Source organism: Manacus candei, unplaced genomic scaffold (assembly GCF_025592945.1).
Source record: "Manacus candei isolate 608988 ecotype Guabito, Panama unplaced genomic scaffold, ASM2559294v1 h1tg000094l, whole genome shotgun sequence".
NCBI classification, from domain to species: Eukaryota; Metazoa; Chordata; class Aves; order Passeriformes; family Pipridae; genus Manacus; species Manacus candei.
The window spans coordinates 3,911,992-3,925,627 of record NW_026138142.1 but is presented as its reverse complement, the minus strand read 5'-3'; the positions used below and the strand labels follow the sequence as shown (position 1 = coordinate 3,925,627).

At 38.0% G+C, this 13,636-nt stretch overlaps 1 protein-coding gene and 1 long non-coding RNA gene across 3 annotated transcripts in view; both read right to left on the bottom strand.

The window, feature by feature from the left end:
• Positions 1-13,636, bottom strand: part of LOC127461109 (uncharacterized) — a 493,673-nt gene that overhangs the window by 293,382 nt on the left and 186,655 nt on the right. The window lies entirely within an intron of this gene.
• The window catches only part of MINDY4 (MINDY lysine 48 deubiquitinase 4), a 70,527-nt gene that overhangs the window by 25,276 nt on the left and 31,615 nt on the right, over positions 1-13,636 (bottom strand). The gene's annotated exons all lie outside the window — the stretch shown is intronic.

Here is a 13,636-nt window from a genome sequence, read left to right as displayed (position 1 = left end):
AACTGTGATAATTTTTATCCTGCAGATATAATGTAATTGCAAACATTATTTTATACATGAATAACTGTTTAATCTAGGTTTGAGAAAGCACAATGTACTATATCCTGGGAGAGCTACAGCAATAAACTCCACAGATTAATTCTACGGGTCATAAAAAGCTATTTCCCTTCAATATAAAATATGTTGATCTCAATTGTTTTGGCTCCATCTTTATGCTGGTATTGCTCCAGAGGTAGAGAGAATGCCTGAATGATCATCAATTAAAACTTAATTATTCTACATCATCTGGGCTTTTCACTGTCATTTGACTTGAAAAATCTTCTATGCACACAAATATTCATGTTTCTTGAAAATTGGCACAATAATTCTTTTTAAAAAAGGAAATATTTTGTTTGTGACAAAGCAAGAGCTGACTTGATGTGGTGAGGGTAAAGGTAGCTAGACACTTCCCTTTAACATTGCTATACGTGCTCCACTAAAAAATCTGTTTCTTAAGTAAAAAGCTGGGACATTCCATGTCTTCATCCCAAATTTTAGATAATTACTTTCTCACAGGGTTCCTTTGAAAGCCAAAATCAGAATGTAAAATACAATTTCTACCATTTACAGTCTGAATGATACTTAAAAATCATTTGAAAGAAGTCGTAGCCATTGAATCACAATTCCCTTTTAAAAAAATCATTTTGCCTGTTTATTAAAAAATTATCTCTTTTAAAAAATATATTTCCCCCCTTTATGAAAAATGTCTTTTAGCCCTTTTTAAAACCTTACTTTAAAGATAATTTACAAGTTAGTGTCAGTCACAACAACGTGCCACCGACATCTGTTGCCAGAAATCAAAGGAAAGACCAAGGAAAAGCGTGCCTGTGGTAGGGAAAATTCCCTCATGCACCATTGCGAGGCATGGATGGGATGATAATAATCTTTGGATTTTGGCCATTTCTTAGTTTTAGAAACAGTTTCATCTTGCAAACACCGTGACATGAGCAGACTATACAATATGCGTCAGTCGGGGGCGGTGGGACGTACGGCGCGGACAATGGCAGGAAGTTCTAATTCCATCTGTAGGTACAAACAATATGGGGGTTTAGAGGTGGATCTCGGATTTTCAAGAAGAAGAACATCTGCCTTTCCAATCAGCCCTGCTAATGAAGGAAACAAAGGTCAGGCATTAAAGCCACGAGGTTTACACCTCCTCCGAACGGGTTTGACGTCGCTGTTCCTACCTGCCAAAGGCTCACCAGCTTCTGTGCAGGTGTATTTACTGGGTTTTAGGTGCAACTGCACTTCAGGCATTTTAAAAATATCAGATAATGATAACTGTGTGGGGTTTTTTTCTGCTGGGCTGTGGAGACACTCGTTGGTGATAAGCAAACATGAAGTATTTAGTCACGCTGGTGTCCTGGTTATCAGATATCAAAACAGATGTAAGGAATAATCATCATTATCAATACTACTTTGTCCCAGCATGGAGTTTTCCATTTATAATTTTTAAATTACTTTAAGACAGAAAAAACCCTCTAGCTTTAAGCCTGGAGTCTTGTAAGTATCCCAGTCATCACCAGACTAAGTGAAGTCTTGACTCTGTGAATCCCTTCTTAATTCAGAACCCAACACTCCGTGTGCTGCTGTGACAGAACCACAGGTCAGGAAAGAGGCACTACAAATTAACATAATGGTAATTAACATTAAAAGTGTTAATGGTAAATATTTCTTTCTTTTTCTATATTATCAGCATTTTCCAGTGTTGTGACATCACACAGTTCTGACTGGAGAGTGAGGTAAAGGTCTGTTGACCACTGGTGCAGAATGGTGGTAATTACCTGGTCATACTGTAAAGCCTGTGGAAAAAAACCCTCCTAAATTAGAGGCAAGACGCTGATTTTGAAAATCTCCTGGCCAAATGCTTGAAATTACACATCTTTAAAATATGCTTAAGCACAGCCTTCAGCAGAAATAATTCCCTGAGCTGACACAAACAAAAAGTTGCTAAATTTCAGATCACTCAGTGAGATCTCTCAGGTTTTTTTTTTATTTGTAGTTGTAATGTGTGTGCTGTGGTCTACATCTCTGTGAAACCAGAGAGCACAGTTTCATTTTGTACTGTTCTTTTTTAAAATATTTTTATTTAAAACTTCTTTTTTTCCCCCCAAAAAGGGTGATTTTGAGCCTTTATCCCAAGGCTTAACTGTCCTTTCATTCCTCGTGCAAGCAAACATTTTTTTTTCTCACATTAGAATCACACAAAACAAAAGTCATTATGTGGCAACACCAAAAGATATGTAAGGTGGCTTCAGACAAAAAACTTACTTTATAGCAACTGGAGAAATCTCACAATGATTGAAACCAACAAAATACACCTGCTGTGAATGATACTTTTTTTTTATGTTTTCTAAGGCTGTTGGGTTTAGGGCAGGAATGCCTTTCCAAAAAATATCATTTTATATTCTGAATCTATTTGCTCTTCATTCTTCTGTTGGTGATTGTGTGTTCATCTTCAGCCTTGTTGGAACTGTTGGTTTCAAGTTATAAATAATGTGTTTATTAAGGATGTAAACACTGAAGGTGGACAGATGTTCTGAGCCAAACCTCTGAATTGACTTCAAGAGAGTTATTGGAAAACTGACTTGTGTTTTCAATCCATTCTGGGATATACAAATAATTAGAAAATATTCCAAGAGTTTAAGACAGACAGACAAAATACCATTAGATAGAAGAAACTGTAATGTCATTAAAAACCTCAGCACTGATGGTGCACTTATAAAATAAATTTCAGTGATCTGCATGGACTCAATAAAGTTTTAAAATTGCATAAATAAAAATCCAAAATATATATATTTTGAGCACTGGATGCTCAAATGTAACATGATCTGTAATCAGATGAACTTTTTCTTAGCAAAAACTAAGTTAAATAAGTAAGACATTATTAAAATGCTTCATACACCTTTATCTCAATTTACTTCCAGGAAAGTTCATGCAGAGTCTTAAATGGAGAACTCCATGCTGGGACAAAGTGGTATTAATACAGAGTATTAAATATAAATACTGAGTATTAATATTAAATTTAAGTCAAATAAGTCAATATTAAATATAAAAGTCACATACAAACATTAACACTGGAATAATTCCAGACTACCAGAACATGAGTTAGTTTATATTAGTTATTTACCAGAGATACTGCTGGGTTTGTACAGTAGAACAAAATAAAATAATATAAAGGAAAAAATAGTGCACTCAAGTAAGTGTTGGTTGTTTTATGGTCCTTAACTCTGTGGCAAAGCTGCCACAGAAAATTGGTGACCTCACTTTGTTCATGGCAACAGACAGTTCCATTAACAAACACACAATTACAAGTCTGCTCTTAAAATAGATTTGGGGTTGGCAGAGAGAGAAAGCTTGTCTTCAGGCATAAGGATTTCAAATACTTACAATGGGGATGTGGAAAATGACAAGATGGGTGACTGCCTCATTGTGTAAATGTTCTAGAATATTTATTTTTTTTTATACTGGCACATGGCAAAGGTTTCAAATGAATGTTCAAAGAAGGAGGGAAGAGCCCCTCTTAAAAAAAAAAATGTTGTTTGGGATTCAGAGCAATGAAAGCAAGAAAGTGGCTTCAAGTTTTATCACTTTATCATACACCTGCTATTTTCACAAAGCTTTTAAAATGTACATGTACTGTAGTATTCATGCACATTAACTCATCAGCTCTGCTATTCCAGGGTGCTGACATTTATATTTACATTTCACGGGGTAGATCTGATGGGAAAAGCGATTAATCTATTGGCACATTCGACCCAGTATTTTAGTTTTTAAAATAAATTATCTTTCTTATTGAATGCAATGTCTTCCTGAGCACAACAGATCAAGCAAAGATACTAAACCTGTATCTGTGTGACCACACTGACCCTGGGTTCAGCAAACAGTTGAAGAGTTTTTAGTATGAGACTACGCTGTCTGAAATTTGGCCAAAATCTATTTGTTACTGCTCTATTTTTTAGTAGAATCACACTTATTCTTTCCCACCTTTGGAGTCTTTTAATAAATATACTTTATTCCCCTAAAATCAAAATGAAAATGCTTTGATCTGCTGCAGGAAAGGAAAGGGAAAAAACAAGATTGGAAAGATGACAATCAAGCTAATCAAGCACTTAGGGACGGGCATCGTATCATTAATTTTTATATCTAAAGATGGACACATAAACAGGTAATCACTCTGGGCTTCATTTGGACATGGAGAGAAACTGGTACATCCTGAGGGCAATTTAGGTGACCTGGCTTAGGTAATTTGCAGAGCAGAAGAAGAAACTACTGGAAAATGCCTTTTCTCCAATCCCTGAACAGCCAGTAAAGAGAACCTGCCATGACCTGGACACGGCCATGAAATTCCTAAATACCAAGGGCCTGGATGGATAAATCACACTCACAAATACTCTGGCACTGCAGAAAGGCTGAGTGTATTTTTATTTAGATTAAAAGCTGAGAAATGGGAAATAAGGTTGACATAGAAATAATAACACCTTGTAGCGAGTCTTTGAAAAAAGACTCCTCAATCAGACAAGTTAATTGAAAGTCAAGCATGAAGACTTGATTTCAGACAGCCAATTTGTTATAGGTTTTAGCTGAGCAGAATTTGAGCATTAGATATGGAAGACATAGAAAAAGATACAGCAGAATCAGAGGAAGTTGTGATAGTAAGAAGAAACCATGGTTAAGACATGGAGCAGCTTTTCCATGGGAAGAGACTACAGAGACAAGGATCATTTCACTACAAAAGGACCCAACTCATGGACTGCAACAGATGTTGACAAACCCCTGGCTGGTGAGGAGATGATTAAGGAACATTTACTCACTACTTTTCATTACATTCTTCCCAGAACAATCCTCTGTTTATATGACCCGTGGTGTGGACTACAGCCACAATCCATCCTGGGATAAAGCAGAGTTGTAGAGGGGGAAGGAAGGAAGGAAGATGATGATCCCTGCATCTGGCAGGTAAAATCCAGCCATCCCAGTTACCCTCTTTCATAGGAAACCACATTTCTTAGTTGCTTTCTTGGCTTTCCATATTTTCCTCAGTGGTAGCTTAGGAACCTGAAATCAACTCACACTTTTTTCCAAGTTTATTGACTCACAGGCTGTTTACTGATACATTTGCATTCTGTACTAAAATTGATCTTTAAACAACTCTTCCTGATCCTCCTTGTTCACTTACAATTGCCACCTTCCCATTTTTTAGAAAACAGTTATGTCCCACATCAGAACGTGGGTTTTTAGGCTAGAAAAACATAAAAACTTTCTTCTTTTATAATTCTTTGGTAAGACAGATTTCTCATTCCTCTGGTCTACGCTTTTCCTACACTTCTCCCAGTTTTAATGGGTGAACTTGACCTGGTATTTCAATGAGGGCACATCAGTGCATTGCACAACCTATTAATATTTCTTCACCTCTGAAAAGTATTTATGCTGAGACACCCTAAGAGTAGATCCAAGGCTATTTTATGATGCTGGCTCAAAGTCACTGTATGCCCTGCTATTCAACTCCCCATCCTGCCATTTACAAATTCTAAACCCCCCCAGACAGTAGTGAGCAGTCTGTGTTTACAAGACCTTGTAGTTTCTGCAGTGAAAATAAATTCTTTTTTATTGCCCTCATCATGAAACGGAGCCAACTCTTTTTTTGCAGCATGATTTGTTCTCTGTATTGACAGGGCCTTTCAGCTTTTCAGTCATCAGTACATTTCACGAGCACACCACTCCCTTTTTCCAACGTTTATTGTAGGGAATAAAAACTGTCTAATCCCAGACTGAACAGTGACAAATTCCATCAGTAATGTTCCTCATGCTGATAATTCTTTTGTGAGTTCCTTTCCTTTATCACCTCTGTAATTCTACAGAGATCTCTTATTTTCACATTACCAAATTACTTCTCACTTGGCATAATGTCAATACAAAAAAACTCTTATTAGGTCTCTATCAACTAATTTTATTCAATTTTTTTTTTTTCAGTTTAACTAAAAATTCTCAATTTGGTGCTATAACTGCAAGCCAATTTACTGTATATTTAGATGCAAGGTAACTGTAGGTTTCAATGAGGCAAGTGTATGGTAAGGTATGACAAAGCAGGTAAGCTTTTAGAATAAAGTCCACCTACAGAGTCTGAAAAAGCAAGAGAGAGCTCTGGAAGTCTTGTAAAAGTTTAGGAATGAGATACAGGTATAAAGATACCTGTTTTATTTTTTAACTTTATGTTGTGCAGCCATCACTTTTTCAGGTTCAATTCTACCTCCCACAAAATTAATCCATTTACAATGCATAAATTCCATCCTGACTGCTGTTCTCCTTACTGAAAGGCAGAATATTAGTTTAGATTTAGAGCATTCTCAGCATTACTCCTCGTATCAGCCACATCCACTCTACACAGAAACTTCCCATCTTTCCCTGATAGCTCTGTATTAATATGATAAGGGAATTGCTTGTTGTTTTAGTTCTGTGACTCGAGGTCTGGTCTGACCTCATCTGAACCACATCACTTCTGTGTTTTCCAACACCACAAGTGACAGAGAGAGCTGTTGCTCACACTTTTTTTCATTCCTTTGCCCTTTTTCCTTAGAAATCAGAAAATTCTCCAGAGAAGGAGCCAATAATCTTCCTTCTCCTCAGGTGTGTTCCTCAGCTTCAGGAGTTACCCTGCTCTGTTCTACAAGGAACTGGATGTGTCAGGGGAGCAATCTGGATTTTTTTCCCATGCTGCCACAAGCAACCTTTCTGTTCCATACCCACACCCAATATATAGTCCACTTCTCTGCTCTGTGGACCCATGCTGGTGAAAGGCTTCCTGAATTTCCTTAATAGGGAGACAGGAGTCACATGTCTCAATTATTTGTGCCAATTCCAGGTTCTGCCTCTCCCCTTTTTTTTGCATTTTCCACCATACCAGTCCCTTACTTAGAAGATATCAAACAAAATCAGTATAAAAACCTCTTTGTCCTCTCGATTCTTCCTTTTTTTCTCAGTTTTGTTTAATTTTTCTCATTTCCTTTACCACTAAATTCTGCTCCTTGTTCTCGAGTCTTGCAAATTTCCTCAACCCTAATTCAACTCTTTCTCTTCTTTGTCTTAGTGGTTACTTTTCCACCTGGGTCACATTCTTTATCTACCATGCTAAATAGCTTCCTTATCTTCAGACCTTATTTGGCAGATACCTGCTATTTCTGCTTTGTCAGACCCTCCTCTCCTTTCCTGTATCTCGTCTCCAAAACCCCATTCTCTCATCACCTTTAGCTTTATGATTTTGTGTCCCCTCTTCCTCAAGTGTTAGAAGGTGACATTTCACACATCAATACATTCCACTGCATATCCACTTTTGAAAGAATATAAACCTCAGAGCTTCAAATCTTTGTCTTACATCCTCCTACAAATATTGCTAAGGCTGTATTATGCCTGTATTCTTGCCTTTCTTTGAAGGAAAAAAATTAAATTATTTCAAGCAAAATCCCTTCTTTATTACCTCTTAGCAGCTGTTCTGCATTTATGAACTTATTAATGTTGCAAGCAACTCTTGCCCAATGAGCACTTTGGCTACAAGGCCTTTGTCTAATTCCCACAACAGAAGCTCAAAGACAAGGAAGATCCTGAAAATCCTGAATGACATGCCACCCATAGGGCAGGAGGCACAGAAGTTCACTTACCTCAACAGACAAGGGCTCAATTCTTCCCCACCAAGGACTGGATCCCACTCAATCTCTCCTATTTTCTCTCCTCCCCCTGCTTCTGGTAAATTTAACCTCATGCTTCCTTCATGTTGTAAAATCACAAATTGGTCTTGGAGAGAGGTGTGAGATTCTCAAAGATGGATTTTTCAGTGAGGTCAAGCCGCTTGTTTTTTAGCACTGTAACATCACTGACAGCTGTTTCCCCTTGAAAACAGCAGCTTCCCCACTCTTTTTTTTTCCATCACCAAAAGGCTGAGCTGTAAAATACATGATGACATCTATTTCTACTCCACCACTGTAAACACAGAGTGAAAAACTGCCCACACACGTTATTTCCCCTCGCTGTTGGTCTCCCAGGCTCCCTCAGTTAGGGGGGGAAACTACTTCTGAAAAAAGTTTTCCCAGAAAACTGGCTCACACATAAAAATACACTTCCACCAAGAACTGGGAATGCCCCGTGTGACTGGATCCTCCATGTGAAGCTGCAATTCCTTTTACCATTGGCCAAGCCAGGTGGCCATTTCACAGAAAAGCCTTTCTTCACCAGCCAAACAGCATGAGGAGAGTGGGTGCATTTCAGGGGAACTCCAAAATTAGAGATTGGACTCCAATTAGATATTGGCTCTGGGACAGGAAAAGGTGTCACTTAAGGAAAGTGGATTGAGGGTGGAGGAACCTTTGTTCCACCCACAGTTCATGAGCCAGCAGAGCATCACTTTCCTTTTCAATGTCCCACGTGACTGAAAGACATTAAAGGTGAAGTAACAACTCAAAATTGGGGTTAATTCACAGTAGATCATACAGAAAATGATACAGAAAGGATATAGAAAAGGATACCCCCCAAAATGGCTTGTTTCAGATTAAAAGAGTGATGATTATCTGTTACACATCTCAAAAAAAACCCCTTGCCTTACTGACTAAAGGGAGTTTCCCACAGCTTGGCTTTCAATATGTTCTAAGTGCACTTTTATAAGTTCAACATTGTTGAGATCATTTAAGATTATTTATGGTAATGAAGTGCACAGTTAATTAAGAGTATTTATTTTGTGCTTGCAGCAATGTGGAATAATCCAGTTAAAAATGGGCCAGCAAATAAAACCTGAAAGGCAGGTGACATCAGGGCTAGGGATGCCAAAGTTCTGTAGCCAATGTACAGTTTCTTCTCTGAGGCCTTCAACATAAGAAGGACATGGACCTGCTGGAGGAGGTCCAGAGGAGGCCACAGAGATGCTCCAAGGGCTGGAATATTCCTTGCAATCAGATAAATAATTACAGAAGTAAAACTAAGCTGACAAACAGATATATTTGAGCATCTTACAGGGTAAAATAATGACCAGCTATTAACATGATTTGGTGCTGGTGTGTGGTTATTTCAAGAATGGATTAGCATGACTTCAGTAAAACAGTGCCAGAAGAATGAAGAATAAGTGCTCAATGGCACAAAAACCCCATAGTTTTAACCATATGATTCCCTCTATTAAAAATTGTTAATTAATAGAAGATTTCAGAGAAAGAGATGAATTGGGAATAACTAAGGACACACCTACTCTGTGTGAGAAATCTTAGACTGATAAGGAGTTATATTGTGATTTATCCAATTTAATAAAAACACATTGGCTTTGCAAATAAATAATAATATTAAAAACCCAAAACAAAACCAAAAAAAAAAAACCAAAAAAAAAAAAACCAAATACAACCAACTCCAATCAATCAAAATTCCCAAACACCAAACCAGAAACAGCATAAATAATTTTTGAAGCAGGGCTGTACACATTTCTGGAGCAGCAAAGAAGGGCAGTAAGCAGAGCTGTGGGATCACAACAAGGAAAAAGGTGTCGACGTGTGTTTTCCAAGGTTTACAAGCAGCCAACCCTAATGAAGTACACAGCCTCCTCTTGACTTGTAAAATCAGTCTCCTGTTTTTTTATGTTTTCCCAGAGATAAAGGCATTGTTTTATTTATTCTCACACAAACACTCCAGAGAAAAAATGGGAAAGACACCCCATGACCAGCGCTGACTGCAGAAGGACACCGTGATCTGCTCTCAGCAAGTGATAAAGTCAACAAAAGGGATGCAAACACTGGCATTTTGATTTGTGAGCAACACAATGAGTCTATGTTTCAGATCAGGCTCAAATATATTGTCTCCAGGTAGCCTGAAAACCAGTACACTGCTTTTCCACACAGGAATTTGACCTGAGGGGTTTTTCTCATCCCACGTGTTCTTTGCTACAGCAGGTTCTAGTAATGCAATAAAGTTACTGCACTGATTAGGAAAAATATGGCAGTGAAAACTGAGGGTGGGACTGGCTGGTAAAGGAGCTGAAATTCAGGAAAACTGATGATCTAATGAATAGATCCAAATGAGCCACATCCCAGTCTAGTGATGGTTTTGCACAGTGAGGAAGGTGCCAAGGACAGCACCCAGCAGGGAAAGCTTGTGCTATGGTTTTACTACATGTTGTAACTTCAGGCTGTGGGCTTCACTCAAGCTCTCATTACTGGGTCTATGTAATCTACTCCTGAGTATCCACAACTTCCCTACACACAAGATGGGGGAATGCAGCCCACCTTTAAGCTCAGTCTCTCCCACATACATGGAAAAAACATCCTGTAGCTCTTATCAACATGTTTCCAGCGCACACTTTGCACGTTCAGAGAGATGAGTCCCCTGAGCGGGTATAATATGACTATTTTTTAATTTTTTCAGTGGTTGTAAAGAAAAAAAAAGAAAAAAGAAAAGGAGTTTACAATTGTTAGTGACCAGAATTCCTTCCTGTCCCAGGAGCAACAACGCGTTCTCAGCAACTTCCTCAGGAATTCTCACTCCTCTCTTTGGCCATTTGTTATCAGTTGGAGCAGTGATGATCATTAGTGCTGGGAGCATGAAAAACTCATTACCAAAATCTACAAAGCACTGCAAACTCCTGCATTTCCTGGCATGCGTTCCCATTAAATAAAAAATACTCAGATTGTCAGTGATTTAGAACAACTGCCCAACGGACCTGGCTGAAATCTGGAATTTCCATCCACAAGAAACATCCATAACAATGCAAAAATTATGGAGCTGGCCCAAAAATCAGCAGCAGCAGCAGCAAACATCAAGGCAGGGCACAAAAATGGGGTACACTTAGATAACATCTCCACCAGTGCGTTTAAAGGTACTGAAGCATGTAGGTTCCAGTAATTTGTCTAAATTCATTTGAACCTCCTGATATTTTTGGTCTCCTTATCTCCCAGTACTGAAAGTTACTCGTGCTGTGGAAAAAAGAGTGTCGTGGTTTGTTTTAACATCAAAGCCTGAGCATTTCCCTGCCAGCTCCCAAGTTTTTGGACTCTGAGAAATAAGGTATAATCACTCCTTATTCAACCTCATCATGGATGTCTACATTTTTATTACTTCCAAGTTATTCCTCTTCAATGACGAAGAGGAAAGATTTTTTTATATTTCCACAGTAAAGGGAAACTTTGTTTTTGTCTTCCAGTCTGTTCTAGGTCTGATGTGTCTTTACTGGCCTGGTCTTTACTGGTCTTACAACTCCATGCAAGATAAACTATGAGAAGATCACATATTTAGACAAAGACATTAGCATGTTTCTACTCTGTTCTCATTTCTTATCACCATAACTCCCAACACATCGTTTATTTTTTGTCCATCATAGAAACTATCTGAATTGATGTGTTCAGATAATTAAATTACTAGCAGTGGTGCCAGAATTTCTCTCCTTTTCTAGAATAGCCTATTTAAAGCCCATCACTAGGTAAGTATATTTGAGACTGTTTGCATCATGTATAATGCTCTGCATTATTAAGACTTAATTTAATCTCCCATTTTATTGTCCTGTCACTATAAAACAGATTTCACTTCACTACTGGATATTTATACTGTAAAAGATCTTTATGAGTAGGTTACTTAGATTTTCTTATTTTATAGGGGAGATAAGTAACCACTTCAGGAGAGGATTTATCTCATTCTAAGTTAGACATTAAAAATAAGTCAAAATACTCATGATCTTTTTCTCTTTTTTTTTTGAGCATTAGGGAAGCCTGGATGCAAATTTTTCCATAGAAAGTAAATAAATGATAGAATCATCAAATGGTTTGGGTTGGAAGGGACCTTAAGGATCCAGTTCAATCCCCTTGCCATGGGCAGAGATACCTTCCACTAGCCCAGGTTGCTCCAAGCCCTGTCCAACATGGCCTTGAGCACTTCCAGAGATGGGGAGTCCACAACTTCTCAGGGCAGTAAGACAGACAATTGCCCTCAAAACAGCAAAAATCTAAAAAAATAGGAGTCTTAGCTAATAGTTCTCCATCCAAAACCAAAGACAAGCACTGCCCACAGCAATTCTCCTCTCGGTTCTTGACACTTATTTTTGGACAGGACGACCCTCTTAGAGAAGCTTCTCTCTTTCCACTGATTCCAGAGGGAGTTGGGAGCACTGAGACTTGGCACAGTTTTTAGAAGGCTACACTTAGATGAGATTGTTGGCACTCTGAGATCCTTCTGGACTGCTAGAACAGGTTTAAGAAGGTGCTAACAAGTCTCGACCATCCTGAACTACATCACCTCCTGCAGCTGCCACCCCTGAGTTCTGTGGCCTGGCCACAGCCACCTCCCATCTGGACAGGCATGGGAAGCTTCTGCCCACAGATGTGACTGCTCTGAGCAATTCTATAAGCTCTGGGGTCTCATTATTCACTACAGTCAGAACTATTCCACCTTCAGTCTTCAACTTGCTGACAAGAAATGCCAATTTTATTTATTGAAGAGATATTTACCAAGGGACCCCGGAGCTTTGTGGGCACATGGTGAAGAACCCACCCAAACAGAAGCATTTCAACATGGTTTGAGAAACTAAAATCTCTCAGCCTCTCACCTAAAACTGTCTTTTTCAATAAAATATTCAAACAAAAATCAGGACAACTGAAACTTCCCTTAAGTCTTCTTTTGTAAAAACCCACTGATTTTTGGTTAAGAAAAAAAAAAACTGGGACAAAACAATCCCAGGGAGATCTATTACTGGCTGAAAATTCCATTATCTAAAACAACTGTTACTTGTCTTCAACTATTCATCCAGAACTATGCCAGTTATGTAAATAATTGCTTACCATGCTTGTAACACTCACTAAATGGTACATATTTCTCGATGGTATCAGGAGTGAGTTGTCTTGATATTTATAATATCCTAAGAGAAGCACTATGACATAGGCATTAAAATAGATTACTGAAAATTGCATAAACCAAATTTAATTTGCACTTCTAAAAAAAATTATGCAAAGGTCAAAAAACTGCATTTTTTGACAGAAAAATCCCTGTTTCTTAAAAACAAAAGATAGGTGCAATATCTTACACAGTAAAAGCCAGAAGAGTAACAGTACTTTAAAATGAAGTTGTGTGAGAAAATCATGAAATGTCTTAAAAATAGAGCTCCCTTTATAAACAATTCTGGAGCAGAACTGTAAAAATATTTAGATACTTCAAAATGCAAATAGGCACCATAAGCAATTTTCATGTTCACTTTAGACACAGTTCCCCCAAACACAAACACAGATGATTGATTGGCCTTGTCATAATCCATCTGTGAAGAACTGACAGATGATGGGGGAAAAAGGCTCCTTGCTTATATTATTGAAAAATATTTATCATTTTATGGCAAGAGAAGCAATGCAAACAGTAGCAATTATGAACCTGTGGCTTTTGGTGACCCTACCAAATGCCAAATAGATCATTACTTGCACAAATATTGTTACTAACCTGGACTAACTCAGAAAAACAAGAATAAGTGGTATATGCTATAAAATTTTCACATCATTTGTGTTAAAGTACAAAAGTGGAGTCAAGCCAATGGCTGTAGTGTTACTGTAAGCAAAAGAAAGGGAGAAATTACAATAAAACAACAACAACAAAAAAAAACCAA